Here is a 17,636-nt window from a genome sequence, read left to right as displayed (position 1 = left end):
CATGCAACGAATTAATTAGAGAAATAATGAAGATGAAACTTGTAATCTGTTCTCTCTCATGTAAATATTAAAATGTTAAATAAAATAATACTAATTTTATCCGTGATATTCACCAAATAGATCGGCTTTATTTCGAAATAATTTTTTTTTTTTTTTCCTCTTCAATTTTGTTTTCTGCGAACTTGCTCTTCCGTTCGTCATCTTGAATGTTAAGTTGAGCTTGTAAAGTCAAATCACATTTGAAAAATCGTTTCCTTTATAAAAGCAGATAAAGTTAATCGAAAGCAGATTATAAAACAAAAACGTAAGTATTTTGGTAATCGTGAAGAAAGAGAGAGCCTGTTTCCTCCGTTCGACTATAGGTGGCGTTACTGTCTGTCCACCCAAGTACAGAAGTACAAAATGTATATAATGCCACCTTTGAAATAAAAATAAATGTTTTTGTTATATTTTAATTTTATACATGTTTCTTTTTTTTTTTGTGCAAACATATTTAAGTTTTATTTTTTTGCAAACATATTTAAGTTTTATTTTTCCAAACATTTACGTTTTGATGCTTGTTTATTTTTTAAACATTTACGTTTTTTTTTTTTTTGCAAGCATAAACTAAATGTTTTTGCTATATTTTTCTTTTAAACATATTTATGGGTACAACCGTTTTTCCGCGAGTATTTTTTACGCTCTTATAATAATAATAAAAAAATCAACGTTTTTTCTTTTATCTTTTTTATGGACCCCCCCTTTTTTCTTAATTTTTCTGCACTTATTTTACCTTTTCCGCAAGTATATATATATATATATATATATATATATATATATATATATATATATATATATATATATATATATATTTGAAAAAGGATATTGTAAAACCTGAATCTTACTTGAAACTACTATTAAAAAATAGCGCGGTACCAATAAGTGCATAAGCAAACTTTTCAAAAAGAAAAATATTTCAAAAATATTTAGTTTATGCTTGCAAAAAAAAAAAACGTAAATGTTTTAAAATAAACAAGCAACAACACGTAAATGTTTGGAAAAATAAAACTTTAATATGCTTGCAAAAACAAACAACAAAAAAACGTAAATATGTTTGAAAAAACAAAAAACAAAACTTAAATATGTTTGCACCCCCACCCCAAAAAAATCAAACCATGTTTAAAATTAAAATATAACAAAAACATTTATTTTTATTTCAAGGGTGGCATTATATACATTTTGTGCTTCCGTAACTGGGTGGACAGACAGTAACGCCACCTATAGTCAAACGGAGGAAACAGGCTCTCTCTTTCTTCACGATTACCAGTATTTTTGGCGCACGTATGTGTATTTTTTTATTTTCATCTTTTTTTCATCGGATTATTATCGTTGAAAATATTTCACTATTGATTGTTTTTGTGGTAAATTTTCAGATTACCTCCACAATTTTCTTTTAAATGATGACTTTTGAGGGTTTTCGACCATGCTAAATACGAAAATCGCATTGAAATTTTGCAGAAATAATTAGTTATCGAGATATAAAAAGTTGTATTATGCATTGTATTCTTTGGCGGCCATTTTGGTACGCGCGTAGATTTGTTTATGGAGCGCGCGCACGTGCGTAAAAACGATGGCCGCCAAAGAATACAATGCATAATACAACTTTTTATTTCTCGATAACTACTTCTTTCTGCAAAATTTCACTGCGATTTACTTTTTCAGCATAGTAGAAAACTTATAAAAGTCGTCATTTAAAAGAAAATTGCGGAGGTGGACCTAATCTAAAAAATACACCTTTTTTTTGTTTTCAATATTGACTTAAACATTAAAAAAAATAACTTCTTATCGTTTACAAAAAAAATAAATAAAAAATAATAATAATTTTATAAATTTTTATATGTTTTTACCGTATAAAACAAAAACGTAAGTATTACTACATGGCGAACGTATGTGTATTTTTTATTTTCATTTTATTTTCATTCTGTCATCAGATTATTATCGAATGGTCACTAATCTATTAGATTTTGTTTTCAATACTGACTTAAACATAAAATACGTTCAATACATAATTCTTTATGTTATCAGTGGTGGCCAATTCTACATGCGTTTTCATGTACAGAATTGATAATATTTTTATTGATTTTTGTACTTTAATGTCCCTTTGTCTTTATTGAAAGGAAATCAGAAGGGAAAAAAAGCGATTAATCCTAATGAAAATGCTGATTTATCATTGAAAATTTTTCAATGTCGATTGACTTAAACAAAAAAAAACTTCTTTATGATTTACAAAAAAAAATATAAATTTTATATGTTTTTTAATGTTTCACACGTTAAAAAAAATCAGATTTTATTTTCACTACAGACTTTTACACAAGAAAGTTCAATTTCTAAAATCTTTAAAAATTAAAAATATTCTTTACAATGACGACTTTTATAGGTTTTCAAGAATGCTGAAAATGAAGAAATATTTTAAAAGTGACGCAGAAAATTCGTTTTCATGATATGAGAAAATTTTTTTTTTTCAAAAAAGTGAGGATCACTTTTCTATATAAATTTAATGTCAAATGAGCAACCACTTTCTGGCCACATGGTGATATTTGGGGAAAATGCTGCCTGAAAGCCGTTTTGGTACATTGTTAATTCCTTTCCACCTTAACAGTCATCTTTACCATGACGAATTCTGTAGGTTTTCTGGTATGCTGAAAACGAATATCACATTTAAAATTGCCGCAAACAAGTAGTTGTATGGATATTAAACTAAGTAATTCTTTATGTATCCAGTAGTGGCCACCATTCATAACATAAGGAATTACATTGCTTAACATTTGGAAAACTTGTTATTGTCTTGTTAACTCAATTTTTTCTTTGCAAGAATAAGTTTCTTTTTTCTTGTGTTTAATATCTTAATACGGAACACCGGATGCATCGTGAATACCATTTGATTATTTAAAACGAACACCGGTAGATGATGCTCGATAACTTCAATACTCGAGTTTATAAACAAGAAAAAATCCATTTCTTTTGTTTTTCTCATAGTGTTTTCTTTCATAACTGGTTTCTACGGCTTTGCATACTCTGTTAAAATGGTTAGCCGTAATCATGTTCCATAGTGTCACATATAAAACGAAATCCAAGAAAGCAATATTTTTTAAAAGCAGAATATAGATCTTACCCAACCTAAAGAATTCCCTCTCACATGTTCCTCTCTCTCTCTCACTTCCAAACTCCAATAAATATTGAGATATCAGTTTGTTCTGTGGCTCAATCACTATCCAACTCATTGGACTTTCCTTAATCAACGTTGCCCACAGATGTTCCACATGCGCCTTCTGGTGGTTCTTATAAAAACAAGATTTCCAATCTTAAAATCTACTGACTTTATTTTCTTATTCTTGTTCTCTATCAGTTTTTCCTACCTTTTTTAATGTTATTCCTTATCAAAGTAAAAGATTGATGCATCTCTTTTAAACCGATCTCATGTTGCTCATCACCATAGTATACTCTACAAGGCATCAATATATTATCTAATGGCAAGATCACGTCTCTGTTGTATAGCAAGTAGTATAGTGATAATTTCGTTGTTTCGCTCACATGAAATACAATTCGAAGTACATCTTTACCCCATTTTTTTAAGCCATCATGGCTTTTATCACACTTGTGTTGAGATTCTTTGCAACAAAGAAGTCACGGTGCAAAACTGACGTTTTATTCCTACTCTTAATCGAGCAAGCCATTTTAGAATTGATGGGGAGTCATTAGCTGTTCTTAAACTTTTTAAAAACATAGTTCAGGTTCATGTCTAAGTGCTTTAAAAACACTGTTTATTACTAACATCTCTGTTCTCCTATCCACCAGAGTTCTATAATTCTTTCTCTCAATTGTAATCAAAACAGAATTTGATATGCCCATGTTACCGACTATTTGCACTGGTATGCCGTTTTTTCATTCGTCGGGCATTGCAAGAATGGAGCATCCCTGGTTTCCCTGGATATGCTTCTTGCAGAATCTCTGTATGTTGCCCATCTTGACAAAATATTAACACTTAATTATCTATCTGCCTCTTTCTTTCTCTCTAGTTTTAAATCCTAACTCCCTATTCTCTACTTGGTTTCCTCTTTCACATTTGTCTACCTATCTTTGGGAACTGTCTGGATTTATAGTCTCAACCAGAATCTGCCGTATTGTGTGACAAAACTTCATGGGCTTGTCTTCATACTCCTGGCATCCATTAAGTCAGATCTTCCATTTAACTTTTGCTAGGGCTTCTGATAAGCCGCTTGAACATCCTGTGGTTCATGTCTCATAACAACCATCTCCACCTTCCTGTGCCTGAGGCCCTCGATACAGAATCCCAATACCTGTTATTTGACTAGTCTGCTTCTCTGGTCTATCCCACTATAAACGCCTTATTCTAATCTAACTAACCTATGCATGTAGTCATGTCTCCCTTCTAATGTTCACTAATTCGACTTTGTTTGTTAGGGTTTGCAACAATTTCATAGTAGTCCTCTAGGAATTTTTTTTTAATTCTGCTAATTTTTAACTTTCATTGTTTAATATGAGTCTGTTCATGAATTGTTAAGAGAGCGATCTGACATTTTTCCTCATCCACTGCTCCTGTTACACTTAAATACTTCTCTACATCATCCACCGACTTCCTGAATTCTCTACATCATCTGCCCACCTCCCTCAATCTTTTAGGTCATCTACCCACCCCCTCAATTCTTTACATAATCAACCCACCTCCCTCAATTCTTTACATAATCTACCCACCCCTCAATTCTTTACATCATCTACTCACCTGCCTCAATTCTTTACATAATCTACCCACCTCCCTCAATTCTTTACATCATCCACCCACCCCTCAATTCTTTACATAATCTACCCACCTCCCTCAATTCTCTACATCATCCACCCACCCCTCAATTCTTTACATTATCCACCAACCTCCCTCAATTCTCTACATCATCTACCCACCCCTCAATTGTTTACATAATCTACCCACCTCCCTCAATTCTCTACATCATCATCCCACCCTTCAATTCTTTACATTATCCACCCACCTCCCTCAATTCTCTACATCATCCACCCACCCCTCAATTCTTTATATAATCTACCCACCTCCCTCAATTCTCTACATCATCCACCAACCCCTCAATTCTTTACATTATCCACCCACCTCCCTCAATTCTCTACATCATCAACCCACCCATCAATTCTTTACATTATCCACCCACCTCCCTGAATTCTTTACATAATCTGCCCACCTCCCTCAATTCTTTACATCATCTACCCACCTCCCTCAATTCTTTACATCATCTACCCACCTCCCTCAATTCTTTACATCATCTACCCACCTCCCTCAATTCTTTACATAATCTACCCATCTCCCTCAATTCTTTACATCATCTACCCACCTCCCTCAATTCTTTACATCATCTACCCACCTCCCTCAATTCTTTACATCATCTACCCATCTCCCTCAATTCTTTACATCATCTACCCACCTCCCTCAATTCTTTACATCATCTACCCACCTCCCTCAATTCTCTACATCATCTACCCACCTCCCTCAATTCTTTACATCATATACCCACCTCCCTCAATTCTTTACATCATCTACCCACCTCCCTCAATTCTTTACATCATCTACCCACCTCCCTCAATTCTTTACATAATCTACCCACCTCCCTCAATTCTTTACATAATCTACCCATCTCCCTCAATTCTCTACATCATCCACCCACCCATCAATTCTTTACATTATCCACCAACCTCCCTGAATTCTTTACATAATCTACCCACCTCCCTCAATTCTTTACATAATCTACCCACCTCCCTCAATTCTTTACATAATCTACCCACCTCCCTCAATTCTTTACATCATCTACCCACCTCCCTCAATTCTTTACATAATCTACCCACCTCCCTTAATTCTTTACATAATCAATCCACCTCCCTCAATTCTTTACATAATCTACCCATCTCCCTCAATTCTCTACATCATCCACCCACCCATCAATTCTTTACATTATCCACCCACCTCCCTGAATTCTTTACATAATCTACCCACCTCCCTCAATTCTTTACATAATCTACCCACCTCCCTCAATTCTTTACATAATCTACCCACCTCCCTCAATTCTTTACATAATCTACCCACCTCCCTCAATTCTTTACATCATCTACCCACCTCCCTCAATTCTTTACATAATCTACCCACTTCCCTCAATTCTTTACATAATCAATCCACCTCCCTCTATTCTTTACATAATCTACCCATCTCCCTCAATTCTCTACATCATCCACCCACCCATCAATTCTTTACATTATCCACCCACCTCCCTGAATTCTTTACATAATCTACCCACCTCCCTCAATTCTTTACATAATCTACCCACCTCCCTCAATTCTTTACATAATCTACCCACCTCCCTCAATTCTTTACATCATCTACCCACCTCCCTCAATTCTTTACATCATCTACCCACCTCCCTCAATTCTTTACATAATCTACCCACCTCCCTCAATTCTTTACATAATCTACCCATCTCCCTCAATTCTCTACATCATCCACCCACCCATCAATTCTTTACATTATCCACCCACCTCCCTGAATTCTTTACATAATCTACCCACCTCCCTCAATTCTTTACATAATCTACCCACCTCCCTCAATTCTTTACATCATCTACCCACCTCCCTCAATTCTTTACATAATCTACCCACCTCCCTCAATTCTTTACATAATCAATCCACCTCCCTCAATTCTTTACATAATCAATCCACCTCCCTCAATTCTTTACATAATCAATCCACCTCCCTCAATTCTTTACATCATCTACCCACCTCCCTCAATTCTTTACATCATCTACCTTCCTCCCTCAATTCTCTACATCATCTACCCACCTCCCTCAATTCTTTACATCATATACCCACCTCCCTCAATTCTTTACATCATCTACCCACCTCCCTCAATTCTTTACATCATCTACCCACCTCCCTCAATTCTTTACATAATCTACCCACCTCCCTCAATTCTTTACATGATCTACCCACCTCCCTCAATTCTTTACATAATCAATCAACCTCCCTCAATTCTTTACATCATCTACCCACCTCCCTCAATTCTTTACATCATCTACCCACCTCCCTCAATTCTTTACATAATCAATCCACCTCCCTCAATTCTTTACATCATCTACCCACCTCCCTCAATTCTTTACATAATCTACCCACCTCCCTCAATTCTTTACATAATCTACCCACCTCCCTCAATTCTTTACATCATCTACCCACCTCCCTCAATTCTTTACATCATCTACCCACCTCCCTCAATTCTTTACATAATCTACCACCCTCCCTCAATTCTTTACATAATCAATCCACCTCCCTCAATTCTTTACATCATCTACCCACCTCCCTCAATTCTTTACATAATCTACCCACCTCCCTCAATTCTCTACATCATCCACCAACCCCTCAATTCTTTACATTATCCACCCACCTCCCTCAATTCTCTACATCATCCACCCACCCATCAATTCTTTACATTATCAACCCACCTCCCTGAATTCTTTACATAATCTACGCACCTCCCTCAATTCTTTACATCATCTACCCACCTCCCTCAATTCTTTACATCATCTACCCACCTCCCTCAATTCTTTACATCATCTACCCACCTCCCTCAATTCTTTACATAATCTACCACCCTCCCTCAATTCTTTACATAATCAATCCACCTCCCTCAATTCTTTACATAATCTACCCAGCTCCCTCAATTCTTTACATAATCTACCAACCTCCCTCAATTCTTTACATCATCTACCCACCTCCCTCAATTCTTTACATCATCTACCCACCTCCCTCAATTCTTTACATAATCTACCCACCTCCCTCAATTCTTTACATAATCTACCCACCTCCCTCAATTCTTTACATAATCTACCCACCTCCCTCAATTCTTCTCATCATCTACCCACCTCCCTCAATTCTTTACATAATCTACCCACCTCCCTCAATTCTTTACATAATCTACCCACCTCCCTCAATTCTTTACATAATCTACCCAGCTCCCTCAATTCTTTACATAATCTACCCAGCTCCCTCAATTCTTAACATCATCTACCCACCTCCCTCAATTCTTTACATAATCTACCCACCTCCCTCAATTCTTTACATAATCTACCCACCTCCCTCAATTCTTTACATCATCTACCCACCTCCCTCAATTCTTTAAATCATCTACCCACATCCCTCAATTCTTTACATAATCTACCCACATCCCTCAATTCTTTACATCATCTACCCATCTCCCTCAATTCTTTACATAATCAACCCACCTCCCTCAATTCTTTACATAATCTACCCACCTCCCATCAATTCTTTACATAATCTACACACCTCCCTCAATTCTTTTCATAATCTACCCACCTCCCTCAATTCCTTACATCATCTACCAACCTCCCACAATTCTTTACATAATCTACCCACCTCCCTCAATTCTTTACATAATCTACCCACCTCCCTCAATTCTTTACATAATCTACCCACCTCCCTCAATTCTTTACATAATCAATCCACCTCCCTCAATTCTTTACATAATCAACCCACCTCCCTCAATTCTTTACATAATCTACCCACCCCTCAATTCTTTACATCATCTACTCACCTGCCTCAATTCTTTACATAATCTACCCACCTCCCTCAATTCTTTACATCATCTACCCACCTCCCTCAATTCTTTACATAATCAATCCACCTCCCTCAATTCTTTACATAATCAATCCACCTCCCTCAATTCTTTACATAATCAATCCACCTCCCTCAATTCTTTACATCATCTACCCACCTCCCTCAATTCTTTACATAATCTACCCACCTCCCTCAATTCTATGCATCATCTACCCACCTCCATCAATTCTTTACATCATCCACCCACCTCCCTCAATTCTTTACATCATCTACCCACCTCCCTCAATTCTTTACATCATCTACCTACCTCCCTCAATTCTTTACGTAATCTACCCACCTCCCTCAATTCTATGCATCATCTACCCACCTACCTCAATTCTTTACATCATCTACCCACCTCCCTCAATTCTTTACATCATCTACCCACCTCCCTCAATTCTTTACATCATCTACCCACCTCCCTCAATTCTTTACATCATCTACCCACCTCCCTCAATTCTCTCCATCATCTACCCACCTCCCTCAATTCTTTACATAATCTACCCACCTCCCTCAATTCTTACATAATCTACCCACCTCCCTCAATTCTTTACATAATCTACCCACCTCCCTCAATTGTTTACATAATCTACCCACCTCCCTCAATTCTTTACATAATCTACCCACCTCCATCAATTCTTTACATCATCTACCCACCTCCCTCAATTCTTTACATCATCTACCCACCTCCCTCAATTCTTTACATAATCTACCCACCTCCCTCAATTCTTTACATCATCTACCCACCTCCCTCAATTCTTTACATAATCTACCCACCTCCCTCAATTCTTTACATCATCTACCCACCTCCCTCAATTCTTTACATAATCTACCCACCTTCCTCAATTCTTTACATAATCTACCCACCTCCCTCAATTCTTTACATAATCTACCCACCTCCATCAATTCTTTACATCATCTACCCACCTCTATCAATTCTTTACATGATCTACCCACCTCCCTCAATTCTTTACATCATCTACCCACCTCCCTCAATTCTTTACATAATCTACCCACCTCCCTCAATTCTTTACATCATCTACCCACCTCCCTCAATTCTTTACATCATCTACCCACCTCCCTCAATTCTTTACATAATCTACCCACCTCCCTCAATTCTTTACATAATCTACCCACCTCCATCAATTCTTTACATCATCTACCCACTTCCATCAATTCTTTACATCATCTACCCACCTCCCTCAATTCTTTACATAATCTACCCACCGCCCTCAATTCTTTACATAATCTACCCACCTCCCTCAATTCTTTACATAATCTACCCACCTCCCTCAATTCTTTACATCATCTACCCACCACCCTCAATTCTTCACATCATCTACCCACCTCCCTCAATTCTTTACATCATCTACCCACCTCCCTCTGGTCTTTACATCATGTACCCACCTCCCTCAATTCTTTACATCATCTACCCACCTTCCTCAATTCTTTACATCATCTACCCACCTCCCTCAATTCTTTACATCATCCGCTTACCTCCCTCTATTCTTTACATCATCTACCCACCTCCCTCAAGTCTTTACATCATCTACCCACCCCCCTCAATTCTTTACATAATCTACCCACCTCCCTGAATTCTTTACATAATCTACCCACCTCCCTCAATTCTTTACATCATCTACCCACCTTCCTCAATTCCCTACATTATCCACCCACCTCCCGCAGCCACCGTCTTTTCTATTTAAAAATAGCTGCTTCTCCATTATAACAATGGCATACTACTGACGAAAAAACAAGATAACAATACAACTCAAAATAAATGTTTGTTATGAAAAATGAAAAAGTGAGCAAAATATTAAGTCTAAAAAGTTTTAAACAAAAAACTCCAAAATATGTGATTCTCCCTTTATTTACCATTATGCGTGAACACGTTGAAAAACTTTAATGAAAGATAAAAATTATTTCAGAATTTCATATAAAATGATTTCCCATTATTCAGTCAGATTTTCGGTTGTTCAAAGCTAAAAACACAATATTTAAAATTTTGACCGCTAGTCAAAGTTTTAAATATTTATAGTCTTGATAAGAAAATAACTCTAACTAAACATGAAAGAAATTTTTTTATCATCAGATTATCAATTACAAAAATCAATCTGGAATAAAAATCAACAACAAAACGTCCGTTTATAGTGGTTGCTACTGGTTATGATGCTATTACTAATACTACTGCCTACACTCAAAATTAAAACGATTTTTCCGGATATCATGTTTATATATTGCTATTTACTCCAATAGAAAAACACATATAATTATTATTTTAACAGATTAAAACAGGAAAAGATTATTTTATTTAACAGTGGTTGTTCAAATAAAACTTTTTAAAAAATTTCCCATACTCGTCATGTTGAAATCTTTTTTTAGACAACGGATAAACGGGTGCTCAAATCTATTTCAGACACCCGAAATTATTAAAAGTGATATCTTTTCTGTATAGATTCCAAATTTCATGAAAAATTCTTCATACAAACACGGTATGAGCATTTGAAAATCTTACCAAAAACACCATCTTATGATGTTAACATTTTTATAACTTTATTTGCTTAAAACTCTTAAAATATATAATGTACGTTATTACTTATAAATTTATTTGAAAGTGTATTACTTTCCTAACAAAACGTTGGTATTTTGAGAACTTATAATTCTTTGGTTTGTAAAATATGACTGTTTTATCAGAATCCCCTTGGGATCTGTGATTATCCAAAGCATTTCATCGTTCATGTGTATTGCTACTAATAAAAATACATGTCAAAATAAGTTGGAAAGTTTAAGAAAACAATACAACAGAGAGCTAGACACAATATAGTATTCAAGAGTGATTCGACTCTCCAGAAACATGTGCATGTCAAAAATCTTGACTAATAGATTTCATGTTAATGGGGAAAATTATACAAATGTGAATCATGTCATTAACTAACAGACATAAATGTTATTTAACACAAGAGACGTCACTCTAACAGAAAACGCAACGTTTGGAAAAGTATCAAGTATTTTTTACCCACATGTTTATATATTTTAAAAATAATTATTTGTTAAATCTGTTCACAAAATAAATAAATTTGATTTTTATTTTTAATTACATTTCATGTCTTTTTCTGCGAAAATTTACAAAATATAGAAAGGGGTTGTACAATTCGTACATGTGAACTCAAAAACAAATTCAGTCACATTTTCGGTTGTTCAAAGCAAAAAACCACAATATTTTTTAAAAATTTGATCACTAGTCAAAGTTTTTAAATATTCATATGCTTGATAACAAATCATGTAAGCAAATTTTTATAATCAGATTTACAATAAAAAATGGATCTGGAATAAAAATCAACAACAAATAAACGTCTGTTTACAGTTGCCGGGTTATCACTGCTGTAGGTGTATCAGAATTTTTGTAGGAATTTTTGACACCCCTAACACGAAACTGTGAATAAAATATAAAAAAACTCGTAATTTCTCTTTTAAAAGTGGGTTGTTTATTTTCTTTATGGATTATACTTCCAAAATAAACTATTAAAGTTGCTTTAAAAGTAATATAAATATATTTTTTATTAAAAAAAACAGTAATGAATTTTACGAACTCAATATTTTTCAATTTTTAAACTTTAAAAATCTATCAAAATTTTTCTATTGATTCTATTTTTACGATATTTTCAGGGTGAATGTGAATTTTTATGCTCTTTCCAATAAACCGAATATACTATTTTAGACAAACGTTTTTCTATAAATTCACCCCCCCCATTTTCAAGTGTCTATTAAGTAAATAATTAATTTACTCACCAAAGTTTTATACATCACAAATTGAAGAGAAAAGGTCAATAAATAATATATTCAAATTTAAAACAAAAAAAGTAGTCTTTTTCTATATAAATTTATCTGTAAAGTTCGTAGTGTAAAACCTTTTTTTAAACCATGTTGTTTGTTTTTTCTTTTTTTTTTTAATGAAACTTTAATTGAAAAAAAATAAAGCATGAATTACATTTTTCGAGTAGTTATAAGCTTGGTAAGACGGAGTCGAATAATTCACGCCTCCCATTTTTAAATGTCTATTAAAAAGTAAATAATTTATTTACTCACCAAAGTTTTATACATCACAAATTGAAGATAAAAGGTCAATAAATAATATATTCAAATTTGAAAAAAATAGTGTTTTTTAGAAATTTACCTCTAAAGTCCGCAGTTTAAAACCTTTAAAAAAAACACATTTTTTTTGTTTTTTGTTTTAATGAAACCTTGGTCCTTGCCCCTTTAATTGGAAAAAAAAGTCGGGCTTGAATTACATTTTTCTACGAGTATAAGCTTGGAAAGACTATTTTTCACGAAATTTCTGACACACCTATCGCTGCTGCTGGTTATGATGCTATTACTAATACTACATTATACACTCAAAATCAAAAAGATTTTTCTGGATATCATGTTTTATAATTGCTATTTACCACAAGAGAAAACCACATACAATTATTATTTTAACAGATTAAAACAGTAAAACGATTATTTTATTTAACGGTGGTTGTTCAAATGAAATAAAAAAATTCCATACTCGCCATGTGGAAATCTGTTTTTACACAACGGAAAAAACGATTACTCAAATCATTGAAAATGTCATTTTCTTGGCTAGATTCCAAATCTCATGCAAAAATTAAAATATATAATGTACATTATTATTTATAAATGTATTTGTTTAAAACTCTTAAAATATATAATGTACATTATTATTTATGAATTTATTTGTTTAAACCTCTTAAAATATATAATGTACATTATTACTAATAAATTTATTTGCTTAAAACTCTTAAAATATATACTGCACATTATTATTTATGTATTCGTTTGAAAAAACAAAACAGTGGTATATTGACGACTTAAAATGCTTTGGTTTGTAAAATATGACTATTTTATCAGAATCCCCTTGGAATGTGTGATTATCCAAAGCATTTTATCGTTCATGTGTATTGCTATTAATCAAAATAACTACTGATAAAAATACATATCAAAATAAGGTGGAAAGTTTAAGAAAACACTCCATCCAGGGCTCTACGGACGACTTTGATTTTAGTTGACCTTTGACAACTAAATCTCTTAATTTACTAGCCAAATAGAAAATTTACTAGCCAACCCAATGTAATGCAAAAATTTACTAGCTAATGTGATGCTATTTTACTGTTATGAAAAATCAATAATATTCGGTGATTTTTTTTTAATTTTCGAATTATGAGATAGACAAAATTAAATGGGGGAAATTCAGAAATTTTATTCAGTTTAAATTTTATCAAATAACTTGAATAAATAGCTTAAATCGTTTTTATTTTTAAATATTACTGCTCTGTTGATTTACAGTGTACATATATATATATGTGTGTATATATTTATATTGTGTATATATATTGTGTATATATATATTCTGTATATATATATTGTGTGTATATATATTGTGTGTATATATATTGTGTATATATATATATTTTATATATATTGTGTGTATGTTTATATATTGTGTATGTATATATATTATGTGTACATATATATTGTGTGTATATATATATATCGTGTATATATATATATATATTGTGTATATATATTGTATATATATATTGTATATATATATTGTGTATATACATATATTGTGTATACATATTGTGTATATACATATATTGTATATATATATATATATATATATATATATATATATATTATGTATGTATTGTATGTATATATTGTGTATATATGTATTGTATATATATATATATATATATATATATTTTGTGTATATATGTATTGTGTATATATGTATTGTATATATATATATTGTGTATATATGTATTGTATATATATATATTGTATATATATATATTGTATATATATTGTATATATATATTGTATATATATTATATATAGTATATATATATTGTATATATATATTATATATATTATATATATATTGAATATATATATATATATATATTGTGTATATATATTGTGTGTATATATATTGTATATATATAGTATATATATTGTGGCTATTTATATTGTGTATATATATTGTATATATATATTGTGTGTATATATATTGTGTAAATATATATTGTGTGTATATATATATATTGTATAAAATAGTGTATATGTATTGTGTATATATAGTGTATATTTGTTGTGTATGTATATTGTATATATATATTGTGTATATATGTATTGTGTATATATATTGTGTTTATGTCTATATATATATATATATATATATTGTGTATATAGTGCATATGTGTATATATATTGTACATATATATATATTGTGCATATGCATATATATTGTTTATATATATTGTGTATATGTGTATATATATTGTATATATATTGTATATGTATTGTGTGTATATATATATATATACATATATATATATATATTGTGTATATATATATTGTGTGTATATATATATTCTGGTTATATATATATGTGTATATTTTGTATATATATATATATTGTGTATATATTGTGTATATATATTTTGCATATATATATTGTGTCTATATATATAATATATATATATTCTGTATATATATTGTGTGTATATATAAAATCCTTTCTCATTTTTCACAGTTAAAAATGAAATGTCATCAAATGATTTCAAAAGTACAAAAGTTTTCAATAAAAATCGGTAAAAAAGATTTTGCAATGACTAATTAAGTTTTTTAAGAGTTTATAATATTCTAAAAATATTTTTTGAATTAAAACTTAAAAATTACATAATATATAATAAATAAATTCTATTTCCAAAAAAAAAAACTCTCTGTTGCTGTCACCCCTCTATGGCTGTTACTCGCGGCAGACCGCATCCCCACCCCCACTGCCTTAGCTACGCTAGTGGGTCAGCGCCTCTGAACCCTCTGACTATTTATGGCCAATTTACAGCTTTTGTTAAGGTACGATCGAGTGCACACCAAGGCTAATCATGTGCCATATGCACACACGTGTATTAAAGTGACTTATCACATAGGCGTAGTAATCTTTATCAGACGATTTAAAATTAGATGGAAATGAATTTTTAAAAAATTGCATATAATTTCGAAAAGACAATTGTTTTTGTTTTTTTGTTGGTGAATAATATTTGAACATTGACTTACTGCAGTGCGCAGTAGTAACTTAAATTAAAAATAACGCTGTATTTTAGAGATAGCAAAATAATTGTTTTTATTTTTTTAATTTTCTAAAGACCTTAACCGCAAACCACCACTTTGCATGCGTAGTTCTAATGTTATTCTAATGATATTCTTTTAAAAACTTTAAAAGAAGCCAATTACTGTCAAAGTTTTGCGAAATAATACCACGTGATCAATTTGATTTTAGAGATTTTATTTCCAAAGCCTTTGTTTAAAAGAAAAGTATATTGTGATATTACTGTTGTACTGTTTAAATGATTTGACTTTGCTCGTTTTATTTTAAGAAAACATAAGTTGAAAAACATATTTCATTCACTATTAGAAGAGTTGTTGGTAAAAAAACAGTCACCAAAAAGATAAGCATATTTTTATTTTTAGTCGCCAACTGGAAAAATCACTCGTAAATGTGATTTACTCGCAGTGTAGAACCCTGCCATCAGAGAGGTAAACATAATATAGTATTCAAGAGTGATTCGATTCTACAGGAAAAAATAATGACTACTAGATTCCATGTAAATGTGGAAAATTATACAAATGTGAGTCATGTCATTCACTAACAGTAAGGTTATAAAATCATTGAAAAGCTGTAATATGTGGGGAGATTGAAAAATCAGTTATGGCAGAAAATATATGGATGGAAAAGTTAAATCATTTACCATTATAGGATAAAGTAAAAATTATAAATAGAGAAGAACAATGAAGAGTAAGCTAAGTTATATATTATTTAACACGATAAAGGAACCATTAATAATAATAATAATAATAATATATTAATATGTAATAAAAACTATCTATACATCCATATATATATATAAATATATATATATACATATATATATATATGATATGAAATAATAAATACTAATATAACATCTAGAAACAAAATAGTTCTTAAAATGCATACTAGGATTGTCTGCTAGGACCCGTAATGCTAATATATGTTGGTATGTTTAGAGTACTTGGTAAAATTTAGTTCTAGGTTACATACTTAACACGAGAAGTTTTTATCCTCAGTTAGATTGAAAATAGAATAAAAAATTACTTAGAAATTTTTACCCAGTCATCGCTACCAGAGTGTGCTAATGTCATGTACTAAATAAAACGTTCCATTCAGAATTATGTAAAGATTTTTCAGTTCAAAAGAAAGGTTCTCAAGTTCGACAAAATACACCCAAATAAGATCGGAGGTAACATAGAAGGTTGTGAAAATAACATCCAAGTGGAGAACAGTATTGTGAAGAATCAAATAATATGAATAATCAATCCTTATCTCTAAAATAAAAACGTGATTAATTTCAGTTGGAAAAATAAAAACACATTAATTTTGTATAAAATCCTGTATTGAATAAAAATATACTCATTTTATTTTTTTAATTTCATTATTAATAGATGTTTGTATATTTTTTAATAAATACCAACATAACAAATAGAATTTTACAACATGAAATGTACTTTTTCAAATTTATTTTATACTTTCAGAATTTGCAACAATGAAAAGAAATTCATTAATGGATAAGAAGCACCTTTCTGCATTGTTGATTTAAAAATCGTTTAAAATAATTATAAATTTCTTCATACAAACTTTCGTAAGTTGAAATTGATTGGCGTGCCTATCATTATACACTTCATTACATTCCTACTTTTTGTGGAATCAGATGCAAGTAAACATGAGATACAAACAAAATTCTTGTGAAGTAGGTGGTTCTTCTTTTGCACGGAAGTCAAATTTATTGCATCATATGCTAAGTCATACAGGAGAG

Source organism: Euprymna scolopes, chromosome 46 (genome assembly GCF_053919585.1).
Source record: "Euprymna scolopes isolate OS-2025 chromosome 46, ASM5391958v1, whole genome shotgun sequence".
Classification (NCBI taxonomy): Eukaryota; Metazoa; Mollusca; class Cephalopoda; order Sepiida; family Sepiolidae; genus Euprymna; species Euprymna scolopes.
This window is presented reverse-complemented; position numbering follows the sequence as displayed.